Source organism: Erpetoichthys calabaricus, chromosome 17 (assembly GCF_900747795.2).
Source record: "Erpetoichthys calabaricus chromosome 17, fErpCal1.3, whole genome shotgun sequence".
Classification (NCBI taxonomy): Eukaryota; Metazoa; Chordata; class Cladistia; order Polypteriformes; family Polypteridae; genus Erpetoichthys; species Erpetoichthys calabaricus.
In genome coordinates, this window is record NC_041410.2 from 8,049,939 (window position 1) to 8,068,602 (window position 18,664).

Sequence of the window (18,664 nt, forward strand, 5' to 3'; positions counted from 1 at the left end):
ACTACATTGCATTGGAGTGTACCGTTCGTTGTGGAATGACACTATACTTATTATGTAGATAATGTGCTCTAGTGGCTAACGCAACACAATGCCAGTTCAACACCCACCACCACACTCGCTGTGTGACCCAGAGTGAGTGCCAGTGCTCCATAAAGAAATGTCATTTCTAGTCCTGTCAGGTGTCACAGTGGAAAGGCACTACACGTTAAAGGGTCTGTTATCATGTGGACGTCACGTTTATTTCTTATGGTGCCTTTGATCAGCACCCCAAAGTGCTTTGTAATGCAATAAAGTCCACAGCTGGGCCAAGTGGGCACACGGCCTATTCTGCAATACGTCTCCCTCTAATGCCTTTGGTGACCATTTTTGTGCAGTTTATGGTGTGGGCACAGGGCCTGTTAAATAAACTTAACTTCTTCTTCTGCTACTAGGCTGTGATCGTCATCTCAAGGCACTATATAATACAATTATTTCTGTAGTGGGCACTGGAAAGATAAGTGAGTCTGATGGCAAGACAGAATCGGCAACCTTATATTTTAATGTGCCATCCCTTAGCCACCTAGCCATGCTGCCTACTTGACAAACCTTTTAATATAGTGCCTTTCCACAGTGACACTTGACAGGACTTGAAATGCTGTTTTCAGATGGAGCACTGGCAGGTTGAGTGGCTCACTCGGGGACACACAGCAAGTAGTGAGAAGTGTTGAACTGGCAGCCTGGCATTGCATCACACTGAATTAGCCACTAGGGCACGTTATCTGAATAACAGGCACAGCGCCTTTCCATAAATGAAGACTGTACTCCAATACAATGTAGTACTAATGTATGCGATGGCGGCACTGGCAGATGAAGCAGCTTATTGAGGGTCAGGCAGTGAGGGGCATCAGACACGGTTTAAGTCATCAGCTCCAACACTATACCACATATTTCATTCACTTTTTAAAGCTCCTTATTTTCCATCACAACTTCATAAAGTGCCACCCACCACATTCTACATGGGCAAACCGGGCCATCATAGGATCATCTGGTAAAGTTAAGTTGAACCCACCTCACCCCTGGTGACAGCTTTCAAGCACCTTTTAGCCTCCAAAGAATTTCCTCTGAAGGTGGAGACCATATTGGTTCAGACCCTCAGCTTTAAGACCCCCCCACCCCCCCCACACACACTTTAAGAAGTGTGCAGCCCCTCAAAGACTCTTAAGGCAGCACCTCCTGTGACCTGCTGGCTCTTAGAGACAGGGTGACCATAAGCGGTGCCAACCCTGCTGGCCAGCTGTGCTCAGACTCATTCAGAGGTGACACTGGCCACAGTGGGGTCTGTCAGGTCGGTCCACTCGATAGCCCAGCCATCAGTGACCCCCCTCAGATTAGGTGACACAAGGCTCTACAGGACATCTGGACCCCTGCTGTCTGCCCAGTGTTGCCCAGACTGGCTGTGGCTGCCAATGACACTGACCTGAATGTATGTAGTGTGAGTACACAAAGGATGTGAAGGCGCTATATAGAACAGACAGATTAGGAAAGGCGGGCTTGAAAGGGATTGACAGATATGGAATACTTTATTAAAATATAAAAGATAGTAAGTACAGTGTTAACAGAATGAAGAGGACATCTGTGACAGGTATGAAATAAATCATTTAACAGATGTGAAAGGCACTATATAACAGGTAACACACACTTTAGTATATGTATATATGTATATGTAATATAGAAAAGGAAGTATATAGCAGACATGACGGGTGCCATGTAATAAATGGACAGATATAAAAGACTTCTGAATACAAATAAAAAAGTGCAATACAGACAAGCACGAAATAAAACATGTAATCAGTGGGAAAGGCAGCATGTGACAGACATAAAGGCGCTTTATGAGCCATTATATGCACTTTAATAGACAACCCTAATGACCTGATAAATGAATAAAAAGTACAATATGATAAGATATACAGATAGGTAGAAGTGAAAGGCTCTATATAGCAAAGATGTGAAAGCCAATATATGATAGACTGATATAAAAGGCACTATAAAATAAATACATAGACTGAAAGGCATTGTATAACAGATGTGAAAGGCAGTATATAATAGTTACAGAGAGACATAAACATACAAGACACTAAATAATAGATACATCGATAGATTTGAAAACCACTATATAGTACGTGCATAGATAGAAAGACATGAAAGGCACTATATGATAGATAGATAGATAGATAGATAGATAGATAGATAGATAGATAGATAGATAGATAGATAGATAGATAGATAGATGTGAAAGGCACTATATAACTGATAGATAGATAGATAGATAGATAGATAGATAGATAGATAGATAGATAGATAGATGTGAAAGGCACTATATAACTGATAGATAGATAGATAGATAGATAGATAGATAGATAGATAGATAGATAGATAGATAGATAGATAGATGTGAAAGGCACTATATAACTGATAGATAGATAGATAGATAGATAGATAGATAGATAGATAGATGTGAAAGGCACTATATAACTGATAGATAGATAGATAGATAGATAGATAGATAGATAGATAGATAGATAGATAGATAGATAGATGTGAAAGGCACTTTATATTAGATATACAGAAAGAGGTGACAGTCACTATATAACAGAAAGATAGCAAAGTCAATATATGATACATAGATAAATAGAATACACAGACAAACATGAAAGGCACTATATAACTGATGTGAAATTAATTACATAATAGTTACAGAGGGAAGTAGACATAAAGACACTATACAATAAATAAATAGATAGTTATGAAGGCCACTATGTATTAAAAACATAGATAGCTAGAAAGACATGTAGGACACATTATAATAAACACCTAAACAGACGTGATATAACAGATAGACACGAATGGCACTATATAACAGATACCTGAATGGATAGTTTGACAGATATGAAAGGCACTATATAAGTCACATGTGTAGGATGCCTAACAGCTGCCCAGACCTGACTGCAGTTGTGCCCTCCAACCTGCTGCCTCTCCCAATTTCTGACATTTGCGCCTGCCGTGCCAAGGCTGATTACTGTAGGTGAGCCTCATGCCACCGCCTTGGCACTCGAGCTGTAGCACCAAAATGCCGTGACCGGTGGTGTCGTAGTTGGCAGGATGGCTCAGGTGATGGTGAGTGGCTGTGGCTTGAGGTGTCAGGGCCAGTGACCTGCTGCTTTGGTCACAGTGTCTCCCTTATGTGGCTTTGGCTGGCACTTTCAGGGCACTCTGCTGGTCGCCATCTTTACTCAATAGCAGATTCCTTTATTTATTTATTTTTTGATGTTGTTCAGAATGGATGTGACCTCTTCACCCTGTGGGCAGTCGCACGCTGCCACCGTGTTCCTCACATGTCCTCACACAGGTGTCCACATCAATCTGTCGTTAACCGAACCCCCCCCCCCCCCCCCCCCCAAGACCGTGGGTCACACTCCAGTCATTTCCACAGAGGGCTCCCCCTGAGCAGCTGCTGCTCCTTCCGCTGAGTTTCAGAGCCCCACATCGGCTCTGCTGGGGACTCGAGAGCATCCAGTGATAGGACTTAGGGACACCACATCACGGACCCCCGAGGTCCACGGCAGAAGCCATGCCTCCCTCCTGACACTCGAATGTCTTTCCTGACAGAAATACTCGTTTGGGGTTTGGCGGTTGGGGGGCCTTGTGAAGAAATTCTCCAGTCTGGCCAAGAAACGCAGACAATCTGAAAAAGCCATTAGTGCTGCCGCTCCTGTGTGATGATATCATCTGCTGGGACTGAAAACAATGAAATGGCCGGCCGGCCGTCGTCTGCATTCCCTGCGGTGGGGCTGCTCATGTTTGGGGGATGTGAGTGGCTGACCGGTGGGTTTTCTGGAGGACCTTTTCCCAATTAGACAATGGTGTTCTTGTTCCCTTTTCCCTAGTAAGGTTCGTATGTGCTGAAGTCCTCGCTGTTACCGCTGTGCAGGACTTCTCGACACCTGCTAGTGTCTCTTGCAGGGCCACCAGGTCACCAGAGCCCAGCCCCAGAAATGACAGGTGCAACACGCGCATGGACAGGGTGGAATGCCTGTGGTTGGGGGAGTGGGGGGCAGTTTTTAAAGAAACAGCTTCAACCCAAAATAGGACATCAGTGCAAGCAAAGCCCCCCCCCCCCCCACAACACACCACAACCCCAACACCACTTTTTTGTTGCAGTCCCAGTAGGAGCCACCAGGGTGCAGCACTGAGCCTTTGTGATGCCCTGCTGCCTGTGAAGCCCGACTTTGGAGTTTCATTCCAGCAATATCACCCTCAGAAGGGGCACCCCAGTCCAACACCATGACTTCAGGTTATATAGTGCCTTCCATACATTTTTCACCATTTCAGCACAGGCGTCTGTGATTTTTGTAAGGGTGGAGTGGAGCGGAGAGGACACTTGAACCCCACAGCCTGCTGCCTTCCAGTCCAGTGCCTTAACTGCTGTGCCACCCTGCCATCCATTCCTGGTGTTCTTTTTTTTTGGCTCTTTCCAGCCTTCACTATGAAGTACACAATGCCCAGTTTTATGACATACTGTATGGGATTTATCCCTTGGCATACATGTTTATAAAACTTTAGATGCATTACAAGAATGAAAAATCCAAATTAATACCAATAAAATGTTACAACTTTAAAAACATTTGAACCATCCTACTGCCAATATTAACACGATTTCCTTTGAAGTGCAAACATCTCCATCTTTTCAAATTCTTCCTTATATAATTCTTCTCAATCATGGTGGCGCTAAGTTTTAATTAACCTACGTATATGTTTGGCCAACAGGGGGCATAACAGGCCTTTTTTTGGGGGGGGGGGGGGGGGGGGGGCTCTAGGCAGTACACTGGGATCCCCATCATTCTTTTCAGTGAAGACCACCCATACCTGGCATCACCCACTGCCAGCAGGATCCCATCCTGCCATGTCAATCCAATACCCCACTGCCATGTCTTATACAGAAGTGAGCATCTGAATGTGCAGTGGCACCACCTGGTGGTCAGGCAGCATATTACTTTATAGACATGTGCTCTGAGGGCAGCTTAGGTTGAAATGGCCTGGCAATCTTTGCCTTTAGTCACCATGTTTGTAGCTCTACTGTGTGGTCACACTGCATGTCCAACCACATTTATTTCTTATAGAGCCTTTGATCACCACCTCCACAACTGGGCCAAGCGGGCACACAGCCTGCTCACAAACATGTCTTCTCTCTAACGCCTGTAGTCACCACTTTCATAGTTTTGCTATGTGGCCACATTGCCCGTTAAATAAACGATACTACTACTTATGCTGTAGATAGATAGATAGATAGATAGATAGATAGATAGATAGATAGATAGATAGATAGATAGATAGATAGATAGGAAAGGCACTATATAATAGATAGATAGATAGATAGATAGATAGATAGATAGATAGATAGATAGATAGATAGATAGATAGATAGATAGGGCACTATATAATAGATAGATAGATAGATAGATAGATAGATAGATAGATAGATAGATAGATAGATAGATAGATAGATAGGAAAGGCACTATATAATAGATAGATAGATAGATAGATAGATAGATAGATAGATAGATAGATAGATAGATAGGAAAGGCACTATATAATAGATAGATAGATAGATAGATAGATAGATAGATAGATAGATAGATAGATAGATAGATAGATAGATAGATAGGGCACTATATAATAGATAGATAGATAGATAGATAGATAGATAGATAGATAGATAGATAGATAGATAGATAGATAGATAGATAGATAGGAAAGGCACTATATAATAGATAGATAGATAGATAGATAGATAGATAGATAGATAGATAGATAGATAGATAGATAGATAGGAAAGGCACTATATAATAGATAGATAGATAGATAGATAGATAGATAGATAGATAGATAGATAGATAGATAGATAGGGCACTATATAATAGATAGATAGATAGATAGATAGATAGATAGATAGATAAGGCACTATATAATAGATAGATAGATAGATAGATAGATAGATAGATAGATAGATAGATAGATAGATAGATAGATAGATAGATAGATAAGGCACTATATAATAGATAGATAGATAGATAGATAGATAGATAGATAGATAGATAGATAGATAGATAGATAGATAGATAGATAGATAGATGTGAAAGGCACTATATGATAGATAGATAGAGACATAGATAGGAATAAACAACTATAAAACCTAAGATTCCCATAAATTCAAACTGATAAATAACATTTGCTCCACCAGGGTGGTCGGCCTAGCTTGCCTGGTCCTGAGCAGAGGGCGCATGTGCACAGTAATGTCTTTTGGGGGTCTTTGGTAAAGCAGATTTGGTGGTCCGTGGCAGTGTCACCTTTTTATTTTTTAAACAGTGCGCTCAGGCTCCAGGTGGGCTTAGGGGTATACAGTCTTTTGGACGAGCGTCCCGTGGCCGTTGGTAAGGAGACTGGCGGAGCTCGTATTGATACGCGTGGTCCAGTCGCTGTCCTCATTAGCGCTCAGGGGTTCGTAATTTTGATGTATTTGTGTGTAAAGAGCCTGAGCAGGTTAGACAAGAAGGAAAAAAGAACGAAAAAGAAGTGAGAAAGACAGAGAGAGTCCAGAGGTTAAAGGAAAGGATAAGGAAAGAAAGGAACGCCGGGGTCGTGGCAGAGTGAGTGCCATTGAATGGTGTCCAGCGGTCCGGAAGTAAACCGGTAGGGAGTGGGTGGATGGCGCTTGTGGGGCAGGGTCTCTGCTGCTCCCTCTGTGCCGTGAGTGGCTCCCCCTGTAGACCGAGGGATGTTGGTGGGAGAAAACGTCGGAGCTCGAGGGGCTCTCAGCTGATGGCTGAGCAATGGCGGCAGGGGACGCAGGCTGACAGAAGGGTGACTGGGATTACCGGTGGACCTTTAAAAGGGTGGGCAGAGGAGACGTCACTTTGGGTGGATGCACCACAGCCCTTGGTGGGTTTATCATGGACAGGACCCTCCTGGCAGTGGTTTTTAGCCTCATTTTCAGTCACAGAGACTCTCGTTGGTATTCTGGTTTGTTCATTTCATTATCAAGTCACACTTTATGTTGGACGTTTTGCAGTAAAAGCACAAATCACACTTTGTCCCTCCTCTTCTTGTGTCCTCACTGCCCAGTCTGTCTTTGTCTATGACTGTTGATGTCCCGGGTACAAGAGGAGTATGCCAGTTGGGGGCAACCTTGGGCACCACAGGGTCCTGGTCAAGAAGTGTGCTGGGCCTTGGTGAATTACACAGCACAGCTTGACTGCGGTGGTCTCTGAACTGGCACCCCGAGCTTGAGCACTGACCTCGGTCTGCCTGAGTGGGCCACCCAGCAGCACACAAGGTGGTCACCATCTGTTCAGTGCAGTGATTCCCTTCGCTTGTCTTTGCCCCTCATTTGCCTGCCAGACCCCGGCTCGTTCCGCTCTTTATAGACTCTGAGGTCATCCGCGTCTCCGAGTGATTCACTCCGGCGGGCTTGCGCTTATTTTACTTTTTTGTAAGCCACGTCATGGACGTGAGGCTCAGACAATGGGAGTGAGGCCCCTTGTTTAGAGAAGCCGGAGACTCGTGTCTTAACCGAGCCCACCACACGGGAGTAGGTGTGTGGGCACAGCGCCCAAGGATTAAGCCCACCTCTCACCCGCTGCTTCTCAGTACGCGGTGGGTTCTGCCGTGATCTTGGCAGGAAGCCAATATACTATTGTGTCGCAGCAGGGGGCCCACCATGTTCCATGGGGGAGGGGTGGGGGGGGGGGGTCGGTTTGCTTCCCCTACTAAATTCACTTACTTAAAATTTCCAGCTGTGGCAGATGGCATCACCCCCCCCAAGGTTCTCAGCATGCAGTATGGCTCTCTTGTCACCCATCAAAATGACAGTGACAGGGTCATCAAGTGGGGCTTAGGGTTAGATGACAGAGGACACCATAAAGGGGTCGGGCCACTAGGGGGCGCCCACCCTATTAGGAGGGAATAAAGGGAGTCAGGGATGTGCAGCTCAGACCTCCACAGCTCCGCGCCTTTAATGAGCCAATCAGATGGCACACATCCGACGATGTTTGGCGGCCTCTGCATTTTACGGCAGTCATGTGACACTGCCCACCCAATCATCTGCGTCTCTCTCGACACCTCGGGCGTCACTCTCATAAAACATCCAATCGCTGTGTCTAAGGTTAGGGGTGTTTGGGGGGTCTTCATACTCAGGAGGAATGACGACTAAAGTGTGGCCGTGTCTCGTGGTGGGCACATTGTGTAGTGCTGGTGGGCTCCAGCCAGACCCTCCTCGGAATCTCTGCTGTGTAAATCACGTGACATAAACATGAGATCTGATTGGCTGTTCGGCCGATCCAAGTGAAGGTGGTCCTCACTTTACTGATTTCAAATATCATATTGAGGTGCACCCTCTGAAAGGCTCAGGGGTCTCTCCATCCAGGCGCCATACAATGTGTGCCGTCCTACAAAACCCCTTAGCTCAGTCCATGTGTTAAGTATATGGTGGTGGGGGGGGGGGGGGGGGGGGGGTGTCTCTGTGCTAAATTCTCTCACTTTAAATAGGGTCTGCTCTCCAGGGTTTCTCTGCTCAGTTAGAGGGTCTCCTTGAAGTATATTGAAGTTTGCCCACCTCTGACGCTGCCTAGCTCAGTAAGTTGTTGGTGGTCTTTACTGACCTAATCTCTAATATCACACCACTGAAGTAGCCCTCCAGTGACCAGTTAACCCTAATTAGTAGGAGGGGGTCTCTGAATCGGGTGGGGGATGGGAGGGGGTGTTTCCTCACAAATTTTCAGTCCAGTTAGTGGTGGTGGTGGGATGGGATGTCTCTTCTCCCAGGACTTGCTCTATTCAAGCTTACCCTCTTGTCAAACACATTCAAGTTTATGGGTTTGGGAGGGTTTGGGGTGATTTGCTGTCCCCATTTCAAATATACTATTAAGGTGCGCCCCCTAGAGGCTGAATTGAGTTAACACGTCTCTGCTTTGATCTCACACACACCACACTGACGTTGGCGCCAAGCAAGTGGGTTCCTTGGCTTGGTCCAACATTGGCATCCCTCCCTGTGCCACCTGCATCTGCCCTCTCCTGGCCTCACACACCCACCCCTATTGGGGTGACCCTCCCAATAAACTGAAGTGGTCCCAGTCCTGAAAGGACACAGCACCCTTGTTGGTGGCCTCCATGCTCTTTAGGCTTTTTCTGTTGGTCAGTCCAGAAGATGAGCCATTGGGCCCACCAGGATGAGACCGTTGAGTTAACTTTAGGTGGGATTAGCAGGCAGCCCAGTGGTCTGGTGATTAGGTCCCCCCCTCCTGGTTCCTGGGTTCAAATCCACAAGATGAGCATTTGGGCCCACCAGAATGAGACAGTTGAGTTAAGTTTAGGTGGGATGACCACCCCCACACCGCCCCTCGCTCCTGGGATCAAATCCATATAATGAGCCTTTGGACCCACCAGGATGAGACCGTTGAGTTAACTTAAGGTGGGCTTAACAGGCAGCCAGGTGATGTTGTAGTTAGGTGCCTCCCCACATCCAAAGCCCCCCAAGTGCTGTTGGGTTCAAATCCACAAGATGAGCATTTGAGCCCACCAGAATGAGACAGTTGAGTTAAATTTAGGTGGGGTGACCACCCCCCCGCTCCTGGGATCAAATCCAAATAATGAGCCTTTGAGCCCACCAGGATGAGATTGTTGAGTTAACTTTAGGTGGGTTTAGCAGGCAGCCCAGTGGTCTGGTGATTAGGTCCCCCCCTCCTGGTTCCTGGGTTCAAATCCACAAGATGAGCCTTTGGGCCCACCAGGATGAGACTGTTGAGTTAACTTAAGGTGGGCTCAACAGGCAGCCAGGTGGTGTGGTAGTTAGGTGCCCCACCCCACCTCCAAAGCCCCCCAAGTGCTGCTGGGTTCAAATCCACAAGATGAGCCTTTGAGCCCACCAGAATGAGACCGTTGAGTTAACTTTAGGTGGGTTTAGCAGGCAGCCCAGTGGTCTGGTGATTAGACTAAACCCCCCCCCCCCCCCCCCCCCCTGGTGCCCATCCCATGGTTTGTTCCTGCCTTGCACCCAGTGATGCCAGGGTAGGCTCTGGCTCCCCACTCTGATGTTCTACTGGGTGTCTTCTGGATGGCAGGGGAAACAAGTTGGGGTGCTGAGAAAGCCGACATCCTACTTCAGGAAAGACCACCTGCTCAGTACAAACCTTGAACTTGAACTTGAAGCCGAGGGAGTTGTGACGAGCTCAGGCTCTCTGCAGGCTTCTGACTGCGCCCAGCGTGAGCCGTGGTGGCCTTCCTCCTCCTCCTCCTCCACGTGCCTTCCTGTGTGGCTCCCTCCCTCCTGCCCGCCTCCCCAAACCTTCCAGAGAAAAACAAGCGATTAACAGAGAGGCTCTTTGAGGCGCAGGAATGTCTGGAATGAAGGGCACTTGGCTAAGGTGTGCGCGGACCTCAGCTGGTTCAGGCCCACCGACAGGAAATCGAGAGTCTGACTGCGAGAAAAACAGGCCTGAGACGGCAGAGCGGAGGGCCCACATGAAAAGGCTCAGGCGGGGGGCGTCAGCGCAGGCCACATCTGAAATGTCCTCTGGGTTTGTGTACTCAAGTGAGCCGACTCCCGGGTCTCCGAGGGATTAACAAAGAAATTAATCAAAAATAAAATAAGGGAAGTTAATCAATCGGCCTATCAGTCATAGACACATTCAGCTTAGATGAGCAAATATTAGCCAGTCAATCAATCAATCATTAATAGAGACAGTCTAGGAAAGGCATAGATGAGCAAATAGCCAATCAAGCAATCAGTAAATCAATAATAAATACATTCAGAAGTAGGTATAATGGGACCGATCAATCAATCAACCAGCCTATCAGTTATAAACACATTCAGGAGAAGGCTTAGATTAACAAATATTAGCCAATCAATGAATGAATGAACCAATCAATCAATTAATCATTAATAGAGACAGTCAAGAAAAGGCATAGATTAACAAATATAAGCCAATCATTCAATCAAGCAGCCTTTCAGTCATAAACACATTCAAGAGAAGGCTTACATCACCAACTAATAGCCAGTCAATCAATCAATGAATCAAGCAATCATTAATAGATACAGTCAAGGGAAGGCACACATTAACAAATATTAGCCAATCAATCAAGCAATGAGTCAATCAATAGTAGATACATTTAAGAAAAGGCATAAAGAAACAGCAATCATTCAATCAATCAATCAATTACAGATATATTGAAGGGGAGGCAGAATGAAGCAGAAAAATCAATCAATCATTAATAGATACAGTCAAAGGAAGGCATAGATTAAGAAATATTAACCAATCATTCAACCAATTGATCAATCAGTCCATCTATAATAAAAAAAAAACATTAAGGAAAACATATTGGAACAGAAAAATCAATTAATCAGTCAATGAATCAATTATTAATAGGTACTCTCAAGAGAAGGAATAGATAAACAAATATTAGCCAATCAATCAATCAGACAATCGATCAATCGATAATAGATACACTCAACGGAAGGCGTAGCCAGTCGATCAATCAACTAATGACTCAATCAGTCAATCAGTAATAGAGAAGTTCATGGAAGGCATAATGTAACAGGAACATCAATCTGTCAATAAACTATAAATATTTAAAAAAAGCAAGTAATCTATTAACTATTTCATCAATACCAATACATTCAAGGGAAGGGATGTATTAGTCATTTAACCATTTTAACCAAACTAATTAGTCAACCCATCAGTTGATCAGTTAATCAATAATACATTTAAGTAAAAGCGTGAAATAGAAAGAATCAATCATCCCATCAATCATAGACACATTCAAGAGAGGCATAAGTGAACAAACATTAGCCAATCAACCGATATACCAATCAATCAATTAGACAATTAGTCAATCAATCTGTCAGCCAATCAATTAGTCAATTAAATAGTCAATCAATCTGTCAGCCAATCAATTAGTCAATTAAATAGTCAATCAATCAATTAGTCAATTAAATAGTCAATCAATCTGTCAGCCAATCAGCTAATCTATAAGAGATACCTGCAAAGGAAGCCATGTAATAAAAAAGTAATCGATCTACCAATCAATCATTTCATCAGTTAAAGATCCTTTCAAGGAGAGGCATGTAATTAGCCAACCAATCAATCAATCAGTTGACCAATAATAGATATGTGCAAAGGAAGGCGTGTAAAAGAAAAAACCATCAATCAGTAAATTTACAGTGACATTCAAGGAAAGGTGTAGGCTAACAAATACTAAACAATCAAGTAATCAATCATAGACACAATCAGGAGGGCACAAATCAATCAGCCGTACTCAGTTGTGAGAAAGTATTTGCCCCCGTCCTGGTAGTCTTTATTTTGCGTATTTGTCCCAATGAATGGCTTCAGATCTTTAGATCAAGTGTAACGTTACATAAAGCGGACAGAGTCAACGTAAAACGCCATTTCTCAGTTGATACTCAACATGCTAAACTAATAGAGTTATCCAACACCTGTTTTGCTTCTGTGAAAAAGTAATTGCCCCCTAGAAACCCCACAGGTCTTAGCAGCGGCCCAGTCTTTCAAATTAGAAACCGAGGAAAGCGTAACTGATGGGTGCGCCTGTGTCTCCTCGGCAGCGCAGTGCGGGTTATCTAAAGTTTTTCCTTGATGTTTAAAGATAAGGAAACCACCTGAGATAAAAGTTATATTAACAGATCCATCTCGAGTCAGACATTTTCTATGACAAAGGCTCAAAGACCTGTCAGGGTGACGCCAGAGCGAAGGAGTCACCTGAAATGCCATCCAGGTTGTATGGTTCCATCTTTGCGTTGCTTCTGCTTTTGGAATATTAAGAAGTGCAGCTTAGAGACTGCAATTCAATTCTGTATTTGAGTCAAGGCTGGATTAGTGGACGGAGACCATACCCACCCCCCCAAGGGGGTGACTCAGATTTGATCACACTTTTAAAAATGCAGCAGTCGGACACCGAGTCATTTAATGTAATGCCGTATTTTTTCACTTTTCATTTTCTGTGCTAGACGTTCCCTCTGGAATATTGAAGAGCAGATACACATCAAGTGGGCATTTGTGGAAAGACCTCTTGTCACATCCAGAAAAATGCTGATGGTAGACCCACCTCTGAATTAAGTGAATAAATTAAATCAACTTTTAAGTCACAATCTTGAGAAAACATCAGAATAAACATAACCCATGGGGGTTTGGGTGGGTGATAGACCCTGTTTGAAACGTAACACATAAGAAATGAGCCTCTGGGGGACATACAGTACTGTACATCCTGATCTGAAACATGAAGGCCGGGGGCGGGCCCTCGGCAGTGACATCATGCTGGCCCCGCCTCTTAGGGTTCCACCCACAGAAAACAAGGAACATAAGAGAACACAACGCATAAATACTAAATAACATATAAACATAACAATGGTAACAAAAAATACACAGCAACCCAAACGACAAGACGAAGAAAAATGAAACGAAACAAAAATAAGCAAAGTTATTGCAAAGAGGAGACAAAACAACATCAAAGTGTTGGGGGGGGTTAGCACAGAACTCTGGGCCCTATACATAAACAGGCTCTCTGGGCCCCTTCCTTTCCTAAACAAACTTCGAGACCCCCCCCCCCCCCCCAACCCACCGCAGTGGATCCTGGGTAATCCTTACCCTCCCCCACCCCCACTATGACACCCATGGGTACCACCCTGGTGACCCCATATAACTGAAACGAGAAAGCAAAGAAAAACACGCAACATCTTTTCAGTCGGGAGCTCAGAACTGAACTGACCTTAAAATGCCCAAACTTCCAGTCACATGGGGTCCAGGCAGGAAGGGGCGGGTGCAGGAGGAGCGGATAGAGGAAGTGACATCATTGGTTGAACGGCCATCAATCTTCTGTTCTGCAGGAGGAAGGAAGAGAGCAGGCGTTAGAACACAGCGCAATCCACTGACTCGGCGGGTAATTACCATCACCAGTGTCCCTAAGCGGTCCCCCATGTGCACACGCGTGTGACAGTACATTAAGTTCCCCTTATTTATATTGTGGCTTGCACTGCATCACAACCTGCAGGGACACACTAAGGACTTTGCTCAGTCCTGCTGTCACGTAGGCTTACCACCCAGAAGGTGAAGGATGAAGGCTGGGCACAATGCCAGTTGGGCATCCTTGATCTTGGCAGTGGAATGTGGCTCTTGGGCCATGGAATGAGATTTATCTGATGGCAGAGGAGCCAAAGCTCATGTAGGAGGTTGAAAAATGCCACCGAGGTAGACACACTTGCCTGTACCCACAGCGCTGGCTCTGGAGGTAGACATTTTGACCAGTTGTTGTATTTGCCAATTTCTTTTTTCTTATGTCAAGCACTATTTTGATTTTTTTTTCTTACATGTATACAGTGGATTGGTGCCACACACGATAGTCCGAATTTGTTTCTTTCCCATTCATTGTGGCATACATGTGGCACAAGTGGGTGCTAAACTCTGTGCTGCCAGGGCCTTCATGGCACAGGGTGCACTGCAATGATAAGGACTACTGCCAACATGCCGTCCCACTGTGTAAATTGTGCATGGATTCAGAGAGAATACCCTGGCACCCCAGCCTGGCACTAAACTGGGCACTGGAATATTTGACATTGCTGATGTTAGAGCTGGGAAGATGCTTTAGATGGTAGCACATCTCACGGGGTTTTAAAAATCTCAGATTCTTGGCAGGATTTGCCGCTAGGAGGCATTAATTAGAAAGTGCTGTCTAGCCCTATTAGGCTAAGCGTGCCAGTGATAGTGCCACAGACCCTCGGTGTGGCCCACCCTGGGGCTATGGCTGAGACTCCATGGCAAGGTTTACTAAAAGAAAATAACCTGCCTAGCCAGGAGAGCAAGTCCCAGGTATCTAGTCTGAGTGAAACTGGGGGCACACCTTATGTTGGCATGTGCCAGGACATGAGAGGGTGGTCCCAGGTATGAGGTTTAAATAAAGAAATAAAACTGAGGGCACACCTCATATTGGCACGCGCTGAGACATGCAAGGGTGGTCCCGGATATCAGGTTTAACTAAAGGAATAAAACTGATGCCACACCTCATATTGGCATGTGTCGAGACATGAAAGGGTGGTCCCTGATCTCAGGCCTGAATAAAAAAGTGAAACTGTAGGGCACACCTCATGTTGGCACGAGTTCAAATATGAGAGGGTGGTCTTTGATATCAAGTGCATATGAAGGAATGAAACTGAGTACACACCTCATGCTGGCATATGCCAGGCTAGGAGAAGATGCTCCCTGGTATCAAGCCTGAACAAGCCGCAGGGCACACTCTGTATTAGCATGTGTTGAGACATGAGAGGGTGGTCCCTGATATAAGACCTGATTAAAGAAGTGAAACCATAGGGCACACCTCATGTTGGCATGTGTCGAGACAAGAGAGGGTGGTCATAAGTAAAGGAATGAAATTGGGGGCACACCTCATGTTGGCATGTGTTGAGACATGAGATGGTGGTCCTTGGTATTAAGTGTAAATAAGGGAATGAAATTGGGGGCACCCTTCATGTTGACATGTGTGGGTGGTCCCAGATATTAGGTTTAAATAAAGGAATAAACTGGGGGCACACCTAATATTGGCATGTGTTGAGACATGAAAGGGTGGTCCCTAACATCAGACCCAATTAAATAAGCGAAACTGTAGGGCACACTTCATGTTGGCATGTGTCAAGACATAAGAGGGTGGTCTCTGATATCAGGAGTAAATAAAGGAATGAAACTGCGGGCACACCTCATGTTGGCATGTGTTGAGACATGAAAGGGTGGTCCCTGATATCAAACCCGATTAAATAAGCGAAATCATAGGCAACACTTCATGTTGGGGAGGTCGAGACAAGAGAGGGTGGTCATAAGTAAAGGAATGAAATTGGGGGCACACCTCATGTTGGTATTTGTCAGGCAAGGAGAAGATGCTCCCTGGTATCAGGTCTGAATAAAGTACAGAAGCTGCAGGGCACACTTCATGTTGGCATGTGTTGAAACATGAGATGGTGGTCTTTGATATCAGGTGTAAATAAACAAATAAAACAGGAGGCACACCTCATGTGAGCATATGTCAGGCCAGGTAAAGATGCTACCCGGTATTGGGCTTAAAAAGAAGTGAAACTGTGGGCACACCTCGTGTGGGAATGTCTCAAGCAAGACATGAAATGGTGGTCCTTAATATCAGGAGTAAAGAAAATAATGAAACTGTGTACATACCTCATGCTGGCATATGCCAGGCTAGGAGAAGATGCTCCCTGGCATCAGGGCATGTGCCCAGACAGAGTGGGTGGTCCCTGGCATCGTCAAGTGTTCAGAAGTAATTACATTTAAAACATTTTCTGACTTAGTTGATCAGCAGCATCGCTGAATGTAAAGTCGCATTTTAAGACGGCGATGCGACACTGACGGTTTTGTGACTCTCGCGGTTTCTTGCCACTTCTTTGTTTTGTTTTGTTTTTGACTGTTCGCGTATTCGTGACCTTTGCCAGCCCCTTTGCCCTCCTCTGCCTGCCTTTCACCTCCTGGTTAATTCATCTCATTTCTGTCTGATCGCCGAACTCCCCGCCCTTCGGGTGATTCACAACACAGAGAAGCCGGAACCACGCGGCCGCCTTCTTCTGCTTCTTGCTGTTAGTCACTCGTCATGTCTAGACTCTGAGCGCTGCGATTGTGTTTCTCTTTTCTGATTAAACCTCTCGGGAGTCTCCCTGTCCGAATGACCTCATCCCCGAGCCGGGGGTAAGCAGCGGGTTTCGTGTTTCTGTGTACGTTCGTTTGCTCGCTCATTTGCTCACGCGTGCGTTTTGTGGTTCAAAAGCAATGTGCTAAAGCAGTTGTCCGGCCTCCGCTTCTGGACATGGAGATCGTCTGACTTTATGGGTCACCCGGGAGCCGCGTACTGCAGTGCCGCGACGCAACGCAGACTTGTCAGAGCTGATAAAAACACATTCCAGGCATCCCGTCTAGCACAAGAAAAAAAGAAAAAAAAAGAAAAGACCCCCAGCTGTCTGTCGGAGTGAAGTCAGCGCACGTGGGTGTCGATAGGCCTGTCAGCGGCTCTTTGTGGAGGGCCTGAATGAAGCGCACGTGGGATTTGCTGAAGGACTCGGAGCGTCTTGGTGAGGAAACGCGATTGATCTTAATGTCCCCATAGAGTTAGCTGTCAGTAACTGCGGGGGTCGCGTCCATTTGGAAAAGCAGTTACTCAGTGGGAGCAGACATGGTGGTGGTGGGGGGGACGAGTTAGCCCAGTGAAGACGTGGAAATTGTAAGCTGCTGCCTCTCAGACCAGAGATGTGGGTTCGGTGGGACTTCTTCACCAATTCTGATTTAGACACCTTGGCAATTAGATAAATCTATATGAAAGGCACCATATAACAGATAGATAGATAGATAGGAAGGGCACTATATGATAGATAGGAATGCACTATATTACTAATAGATACATAGGAAATGTGCTACGTAACTGATAGACAGATAGATAGTAAAGGCACTATATTACTGATAGATGGATAGATAAGGTGCTATATAACTGATAGACAGATAGGAAAGGCACTATATTACTGATAGATGGATAGATAAGGTGCTATATAACTGATAGACAGATAGATAGGAATGCACTATATTACTAAAAGATAGATACATAGGAAATGTGCTACGTAACTGATAGATAGATAGATAGATAGATAGATAGATAGATAGATAGATAGGAAATGCACTATATCATAGATAGACAGATAGATAGATAGGAAAGGCACTATATTACTGATAGATAGGAATGCACTATATTACTAATAGATACATAGGAAATGTGCTACGTAACTGATAGACAGATAGATAGGAAAGGCACTATATTACTGATAGATGGATAGATAAGGTGCTATATAATTGATAGGCAGATAGATAGGAAATGCACTATATTACTAATACAATACAGTTTATTTTTGTAAAGCCCAAAATCACACAGGAAGTGCCGCAATGGGCTTTAACAGCCTCTGCCTCTTGACAGCCCCCCAGCCTTGACTCTCTAAGAAGACAAGGAAAAACTCCCAAAAAAACCTTGTAGGAAAAAATGGAAGAAACCTTGGCAGTTCAAAGAGAGAGAGAGACCCCTTTCCAGGTAGGTTGGGCGTGCAGTGGGTGTCAAAAGAAGGGGGGTCAATACAATATAATACACAGAACAGAACATAATAGGTAGATAGATAGGAAATGCACTACATAACTGATAGACAGATAGATAGATTTTCCAACAGATGGCCCTTCCTAAGCATTTGTAGAAATAAAATGCATTACATTTGTCATTCCAACAGATGGCACATCACAAATATTATCACTGCTTTTACAAGTCCCATACCAAATGGCATATAAGAGAAAAATATGCATTGCATTTGACACTCCAACAGATGGCACATCTTATTAGTGTTAAGGCATTTTATTACAACAAATGTTTGTGATGTGCCATCTGTTGGAATTACAAATGCAAAGCAATGCATATGTCTCTCTTATATGCCATTTGGTATTGGACTTGTAAAAGCAGTGTTAATTTTTGTGATGTGCCATCTGTTGGAATTACAAATGCAAAGCAATGCATATGTCTCTCTTATATGCCATTTGGTATTAGACT